We start from the raw sequence: 8,946 nt of genomic DNA on the forward strand, positions 1-8,946 counted from the left end.
TTTTTTTTTTTTTTGAGACGGAGTCTCGCTCTGTCGCCCGGGCTGGAGTGCAGTGGCCAGATCTCAGCTCACTGCAAGCTCCGCCTCCTGGGTTTACGCCATTCTCCTGCCTCAGCCTCCCGAGTAGCTGGGACTACAGGCGCCCGCCACCTCGCCCGGCTAGCTTTTTGTATTTTTTAGTAGAGACGGGGTTTCACCGTGTTAGCCAGGATGGTCTCGATCTCCTGACCTTGTCATCCGCCCGTCCGCATCCGCCTCCCAAAGTGCTGGGATTACAGGCTTGAGCCACCGCGCCCGGCCGCAAATATTGACTATTTATTGCACAACAAGGCAATGCATGATAGGTTATTTTCCGGGTATTTAAGTTAGAATTTACAAAACAACGTTTGCTTTTTATTAAGTAGAATAATATAACATGTTACCCCAAGGTGGGAGAATCGCTTGAGCCCAGAAGTTTGAGACCAGCCTGGCAACAAAGCGAGACTCCGTCTGTTAAAAAACAAATTAGGAAATAGCTTGTTTTGCTTCTAAAAAGTGGGATACAAGAGAGCGCCGCAGCCAGAGTGCCGGGATTCAAGAGGGTGAAAATGATTTCAAATACACACTTCCCTCTGGCTTTGTATCTTAGCAAGGATTATAGTTGGTTCATTAAGAGCATCTGTTTTTTGCTTTGTGCATTTCTGCGCGTGCACACTGTAGTGACACATGTGATGGACAAGGTCTTTGGTCTTAAAGCTGAAATGCACGTCTGCAGACACCACAGGCTTCTGACAAGGAGACCCCACCTCCAGAACCCAGGCCAGGCCTCCTTCAACCGGGAGGAAGGGCTGGAGATTCCCTCCCTACTCCACACGAGGGCGATCTCTTCAAGGGCACCAGACCACTGTCCACGTCCCTAGCTGAGGAAACCAAATTTGCTTTTCTCCACGCTTTTGAATATCTCTAAACAAATCTTAACAGGATAAATTACTAAAGAGGAGTTGGGCTCCTGGGACGTGCATTTCTGGTGTCCTTCATTTGCCACTTGGCCTTTGCCATCCTATGAAATTATTTTGCCACATACATGTCTGTAGCCTAGTACTTCTTACACTATAATGTGCATAGGAATCACCTGCGGATCCCGTTAAAAATGCCGATTCTGATTCAGTAGGTCTGCGGTAGGGGCTGAGATACGCATTTCTAACAGGCCCCTGGGTGATCCTGATAGGCTGCTGGAGGACCAAACTTTGAGTAGCAACACTGGAGACAGTTGGATGATAAACTGCCTTTGCTGGTAACACCAGGTACCTAATACACTAACACAATAACAGCAATGTTGTTAATACCTGTTCAGTGTTTACATATAGTAGGCACTGTTCTGAGCACTTTACATGTATTTTCTTGTATAGATACTGCTATTATTTCTAATTTAGAGATGACTTTACTTTTAATATGAGTGTTCCCCACCCTCTACCCGCTTCCCATCCTTGCTGGCTTAATTTCATTTCTTTGGTATTAGAATATTAGAGAGAGCATTAGGAAGAATAGCTAGTGGATGCTGGGCTTAATACCTAGGTGATGGGTTGATCTGTGCAGCAAACCACCATGATACACGTTTACCTGTGTAATAAATCTCCACATGTACTCCAGAACTTAAAAGCTGATAAAAGAAAAAAAAAATTAAAAGATCTGAAAACGTATACTCAGAGAATTGTCTTCCCTCTTTTGTTCCATCCATTCTACCCAATCCTGTGAGTAAACAACGTCATTACTTCTCATCTATTCTTCCTGTGTTTTTGTAAAGCCACACAGATACTTGTTACGTGTTCTTGCCTGCCTTCCTGCCTGCCTGCCTGCCTACCTTCCTTCTTTTCCTTCCTTCCATCCTTTTCTTTTTTTTTTTATTATACTTAAGTTCTGGGATACATGTACAGAATGTGCAGGTTTGTTACGTAGGTATACACGTGCCATGGTGGTTTGCTGCACCCATAAACCCGTCATCTACATTAGGCGTTTCTCCTAATGTTATCCCTCCCCTAGCACCCACACTCCTCACAGGCCCTGGTGTGTAATGTGCCCCTCCCCGTGTCCATGTGTTTTCATTGTTCAACTCCCACCTATGAGTGAGAACATGTGGTGTTTGATTTTTCTGTTCCTGTGTTAGTTTGCTGAGAATGATGGTTTCCAGCTTCCTCCATGTCCCTGCAAAGGACATGAAATCATCCTTTTTTGTGGCTGTATAGTATTCCATGGTATATATGTGCCCCATTTTCTTTATCCAGTCTATCACTGATGGGCATTTGGGTTGGTTCCAAGTCTTTGCTATTGGGAGTAGTGCCACAATAAACATACGTGTGCATACGTCTTTAGAATAGAATGATTTATAATCCTTTGGGTGTATACCCAATAATGGGATTGCTGGGTCAAATGGTATTTCTTGTTCTAGATCCTTGAGGAATCGCCACACTGTCTTCCACAATGGTTGAACTAATTTACGCTCCCACCAGCAGTGTGAAAGTGTTCCTGTTTCTCCACATCTCCAGCATCTGTTGTTTCCTGACTTTTTAATGACCATCATTCTAACTGGTGTGAGATGGTATCTCATTGTGGTTTTGATTTGCATTTCTCTAATGACCAGTGATGATGAACTTTTTTCCATATGTTTGTTGGCTGTATAAATGTCTTCTTTTGAAAAGTGTCTGTTCATATCCTTTGCCCACTTTTTGATGGGGTTGTTCGTTTTCTTGTAAATTTAAGTTCTTTGTAGATTTTGTATATTAACCCTTGTCAGATGGATAGATTGCAGAAATTTTCTCCCACTTTGTAGGTTGCCTGTTCACTGTGATGATTGTTTCTTTTGCTGTGCAGAAGCTCTTTAATTAGATCTCATTTGTCAATTTTGGCTTTTTTTTTTTTTTTTTTTAAATTATACTTTAAGTTCTGGGGTACATGTGCACAACGTGCAGGTTTGTTACCTAGGTATACATGTGCCATGTTGGTTTGCTGCACCCATCAATTTGTTGTTTACATTAGGTATTTCTTGTAATGCTATCTCTCCCCCAGTCCCCCCCCTCCCCCACAGACCCTGGTGTGCAATGGTTTCCCCACTGTGTCCATGTGTTCTCATTGTTCAGCTCCTACTTATGAGTGAAAACATGCAGTGTTTGGTTTTCTGTCCTTGTGATAGTTTGCTGAGAATGATGGTTTCCAGCTTCCTCCATGTCCCTGCAAAGGACATGAAGTCATCCTTTTTTATAGCTGCATAGTATTCCATGATGTATGTGCCACTTTTTGTTTAGCGAGTCTATTATTGATGGACATTTGGGTTGGTTCCAAGACTTTGCTATTGTGAATAGTGCCACAGTAAACATACCTATGCATGTGTCTTTATAGTAGCGTGATTTATAATCCTTTGGGTATATACCCAGTAAGGGGATTGCTGGGTCAAATGGTATTTCTAGTTCTAGATCCTTGAGGAATCACCACACTGTCTTCCACAATGGTTGAACTAGTTTACAGTTCCACCAACAGTGTAAAAGTGTTCCTGTTTCTCCACATCCTCTCCAGCGTCTGTTGTTTCCCTACTTTTTAATGATTGCCGTTCTAACTGGCTTGAGATGGTATCTCATTGTGATTTTGATTTGCATTTCTGTAATGACCAGTGATGAGTACTTTTTCATATGTCTGTTGGCTGCATAAATGTCTTCTTTTGAAAAGTGTCTGTTCATATCCTTTGCCCACTTTTTGATGTTTTTTTTTTTTCCTTGTAAATATAAGTTCTTTGTAGATTCTGGATATTAGCCCTTTGTCAGATAAATAGGTTGTAAAAATTTTCTCCCATTCTGTAGGTTGCCTGTTCACTCCACTGATAGTTTTTTTTTTTTTTTGCTGTGCAGAAGCTCTTTAGTTAGATCCCATTGGTCTATTTTGGCTTTTGTTGTCATTGCTTTTGGTGTTTTAGTCATGAAGTCTTTACTGATGCCTATGTCTTGAATGGTATTACCTAGGTTTTCTCCTAGGGTTTTTATGGTTTTAGGTATAAGATTTAAGTTTTTAATCTCTCTTCGGTTAATTTTTGTATGAGGTGTGAGGGAAGGATCCAGTTTCAGCTTTCTACATATGGCTGGCCAGTTTTCCCAGTACCATTTATTAAATAGGGAATTCTTTCCCAATTGCTTGTTTTTGTCAGATTTGTCAAAGATCGGATGGTTGTAGATGTGTGATGTTATTTCTGAGGCCTCTGTTCTGTTCCGCTGGTCTATATGTCTGTTTTGGTACCAGTACCATGCTGTTTTTGTTACTTTAACCTTGTAGTATAGTTTGAAGTCAGGTAGCATGATGCCTGCAGCTTTGTTCTTTTTGCTTAGGATTGTCTTGGCTATGTGGGCTCTTTTTTGGTTCCATATGAAATTTAAAGTAGTTTTTTCTAATTCTGTGAAGAAAGTCAATGGTAGCTTGATGGGGATAGCATTGAATCTATAAATCACTTTGGGCAGTATGGCCATTTTCTATTGTTTGCAGTAGTTTCAGAAGGAATGGTATCAGCTCCTCTTCGTACCTCTGGTAGAATTCGCCTGTGAATTCGTCTGGTCCTGGACTGTTTTTGGTTGGTAGGTTATTACTGCCTCAATTTCAGAAACTGTTGTTCGCCTATTCAGAGATTCACCTTCTTCTTGGTGTAGTCTTGGTAGGGTGTATATGTCCAGGAATTTATCCATTTTTACTAGATTTTCGAATTTATTTGCATAGAGGTGTTTATAGTATTCTCTGATGGTAGTTTATATTTGTGTGGGAATCAATGGTTATATCCCCTTTATCATTTTTTATTGTGTCTATTTGATTCTTCTCTCTTTTCTTTATTAGGCTTGCTAGTGGTCTATTTTGTTGATCTTTTTAAAAAACCAGCTCCTGGATTCATTGATTTTTTTTTTTTTTTTGAAGGGTTTTTGTGTCTTTATCTCCTTCAGTTCTGCTCTGATCTTTGTAATTTCTTGTCTTCTAGCTTTTGAATTTGTTTGCTCTTGCTTCTCTAGTTATTTTAATTGTGATGTTAGGGTGCCGATTTTACATCTTTCCTGCTTTCTCCTGTGGGCATTTAGTGCTATAAATTTCCCTCTACACACTGCTTTAATGTGTCCCAGAGATTCTGGTACGTTGTGTCTTTGTTCTCATTGGTTTCAAAGAACTTACTTAGTTGTGTCTTAATTTTGTTATTTAGCCAGTAGTCATTCAGGAGCAGGTTTTTCAGTTTCCATGTAGTTGTGTGGTTTTGAGTGAGTTTCTTTTTTTTTTTTTTTGAGACAGAGTCTCTGCTCCCCAGGTTCACACCATTCTCCTGCCTCAGCCTTCCGAGTAGCTGGGACTACAGGTGCCCACCACCATGCCCAGCTAATTTTTTCGTATTTTTAGTAGAGACGGAGTTTCACAGTGTTCGCCAGGATGGTCTCGATCTCCTGACCTCATGATCCGCCGCCTCGAACTCCCAGAGTGTTGGGATTACAGGCGTGAGCCACCGTGCCCGGTCCTTGAGTGAGTTTCTTAATCCTGTGTTCTAATATGAGTGCACTGTGGTCTGAGAGACAGTTTGTAATGATTTCTGTTTTTTTTTACATTTGCTGAGGAGTGTTTTACTTCCAATTATGTGGTCAGTTTTAGAATATGTGTGATGTGGTGCTGAGAAGAATGTATATTCTGTTGATTTGGGGTAGAGAATTTTATAGATGTCTATTAGGTCTGCTTGGTCCAGAGCTGAGTTCAAGTCCTTGCTATCCTTGATAACTTTCTGTCTTGTTGATCTGTCTAATATTGATAGTGGGGTGTTAAAGTCTCCCATTGTTGTTGTGTGTAGTCTAAGTCTCTTTCTAGGTTCTCTAAGAACTTGGTGGGTGCTCCTGTATTGGGTACATATATATTTAGGATAGTTAGCTTTTCTTGTTGAATTGATCCCTTTACCATTATATAATGGCCTTCTTTGTCTCTTTGGATCTTTGCTGGTTTAAAGTCTGTTTTATCAGAGACTAGGATTGCAACCCTGCTTTTTTTTTTTTTTTGCTTTCCATTTGCTTGGTAGATCTTCCTCCATCCCTTTATTTTGAGCCTATGTGTGTCTTTGTACGTGAGATGTGTCTCCTGAATATAGCACACTGATGGATCTTGACTCTTTATCCAATTTGCTAGTCTGTGTCTTTTAATTGGAGCATTTAGCCCCTTTACATTTAGGTTAATATTGTTCTGTGTGAATTTGATCCTGTCGTTATGATGCTAGCTGGTTGTTTTGCCCATCAGTTTATGCAGTTTCTTCATAGTGTCAGTGGTCTTTACAATTTGGCATGTTTTTGCAGTGGGTGGTACTGGTTGTTCCTTTCCATGTTTAGTGCTTTGTTCAGGAGCTCTTGTAAGGCAGGCCTGGTGGTGACAAAATCTCTCAGCATTTGCTTGTCTGTAAAGGATTTTATTTCTCCTTCATTTATGAAGTGATAAGAAATTTGCTGCGTTTGAAATTCTGGGTTGAAAATTTTTTAACAATGTTGAATATTGGCGCACACTCTCTTTGGGCTCGTAGGGTTTCTGCAGAGAGATCTGCTATTAGTCTGATGGGCTTCCCTTTGTGGGTAACCCGACATTTCTCCCTGGCTGCCCTTAACATTTTCTCCTTCATTTCAACCTTGGTGAATCTGACAATTATGTGTCTTGGGGTTGCTCTTCTCGAGGAATATCTTTGTGGTATTCTCTGTATTTCCTGAATTTGAATGTTGGCCTGTCTTGCTAGGTTGGGGAAGTTCTCCTGGATAATACCCTGCAGAGTGTTTTCTAACTTGGTTCCGTTCTTCGAGTCACTTTCAGGTACACCATTCAAACATAGATTTGGTCTTTTCAGTTAGTCCCATGTTTCGTGGAGGCTTTGTTTCTTTTCACTCTTTTTTCTCTAATCTTGTCTTCTCGCTTTATTTCATTGACTTGAACTTTAATCACTGATATCCTTTCTTCCGCTTGATCCATTTGGCTACTGAAGCTTGTGTATGCTTCATGAAGTTCTCATGCTGTGTTTTTCAGCTCTATCAGGTTATTTATTTTCTTCTCTACACTGGTTATTCTAGTTAGCTATTCCTCTCACCTTTTCTCAAGGTTTTTAGCTTCCTTGTGATGGGTTAGAACATGCTTCTTTAGCTTGGAGGAGTTTGTTCTTACCTACCTTTTGAAACCTACTTCTGTCAATTCATCAAACTCATTCTCCATCCAGTTTTGTTCCCTTGCTGGTGAGGAGTTGTGATCCTTTGGAGGAGAAGAGGTGCTCTGGTTTTTAGAATTTTCAGCCTTTCTGCCCTGACTTCTCCCCATCTTTGTGATTTTATCTACCTTAGGTCTTTGATGTTGGTGACCTTCAGATGAGGTTTTGGTGTGGATGTCCTTTTTGTTGATGTTGATGCTATTCCTTTCTGTCTGTTAGTTTTCCTTCTAACAGTTCCCTCAGCTGCAGGTCTGTTGGAATTTGCTGGAGGTCTACTGCAGACCGTGTTTGCCTGGGTATCACCAGCGGAGTCTATGGAGTAGCAAATATTGCTGGCTGATCCTTCCTCTGAAAGCTTTGTCCCAGAGAGGCACCCACCAGATGGCAGCCAGAGTTCTCCTGTATGAGGTGTGTGTAGGCCCCTACTGGGAGATGACTCCCAGTTAGGCTGCATGGGGTCAGGAGCCCACTTGAGGAGGCAGTCTGTCCGTTATCAGAGCTCGAACACGGTGCTGGGAGATCTGCTGCTCTCTTTAGAGCTGTCAGGCAGGGATGTTTAAGTCTGCTGAAGCTGTGCTAGCAGCTGCCCCTTTCCCCAGGTGCTCTGTCCCAGGGAGATGAAGGTTTTAACTATAAGTCCCTGGTTGGGGCTGCTGCCTTTTGTTTAGATATGCCCTGCCCACAGAGGTGGAATCTAGAGAGGCAGTCAGCCTTGCTGAGCTGTGGTGAGCTTTGCCCAGTTTGAGCTTCCTGGCAGCTTTGTTTATACTGTGGGCATAAAACCACCTACTCAAGCTTCAGCAGTGGCGGATGCCCTTCCCCCCACCAAGCTCCAGCATCCTAGGTCGATCTCAGACTGCTGTGCTAGCAGCGAGAATTTCAAACCAAAGGATCTTAGCTTGTTGGGTTCTGTGGGTGTGGGACCCCCTGAGCTAGGCACCAGAGAGAATCTTCTGGTCTGCCGGTTGCGAAGACCATGGAAAAATGGCAGTATTTGGGCAGGAGTGTAGCATTTTTCCCTCTCTCACAGCTTCCTTTGGCTAGGAAAGGGAAATCCCTGACCCCTCATGTCTCCTGGGTAAGGTGATGCCCCTGCCTTGCTTCTGTTCTCCCTCCGTGGGCTGCACCCACTGTCTAACCAGTCTCAATGCGATGAACCAGGTACCTCAGTTGGAAATGCAGAAGTCACCTGTCCTCTGCGTAGATCTTGCTGGGAGCTGCAGACTGGAGCTGTTCCTATTTGGCCATCTTGGAAGTCCCCTCAATTTTGGCTTTTGTTGCCATTGCTTTTGGTGTTTCAGTCATGAAGTCTTTGCCCATGCCAATGTCATGAATGATATTGCCTAGGTTTTCTTCTAGGGTTTTTATGGTTTTAGGTTTTATGTTTAAGTCTTTAATCCATCTTGAGTTAATTTTTGTATATGGCCTAAGGAAGGGGTCCAGTTTCAGTTTTCTGCATATGTCTAGCCAGTTTTCCCAACACCATTTGTTAAATAGGGAATCCTTTCCACATTGCTTGTTTTTGTCAGGTTTGTCAAAGATCAGATGGTTGTAGATTGTGGTGTTATGTCTGAGGCCTCATATGTTGTGTTCCATTGGTCTATATATTTGTTTTGGTACCAGTACCATGCTGTTTTGGTTAATGTAGCCTTAGTATAGTTTGAAGTCAAGTGGCATGATGCCTGCAGTTTTTTTTCTTTTGGCTTAGGATTGTCTTGGCTCTATGGTCTCTTTTTTGG

This window comes from Piliocolobus tephrosceles, chromosome 8 (assembly GCF_002776525.5).
Source record: "Piliocolobus tephrosceles isolate RC106 chromosome 8, ASM277652v3, whole genome shotgun sequence".
Classification (NCBI taxonomy): domain Eukaryota; kingdom Metazoa; phylum Chordata; class Mammalia; order Primates; family Cercopithecidae; genus Piliocolobus; species Piliocolobus tephrosceles.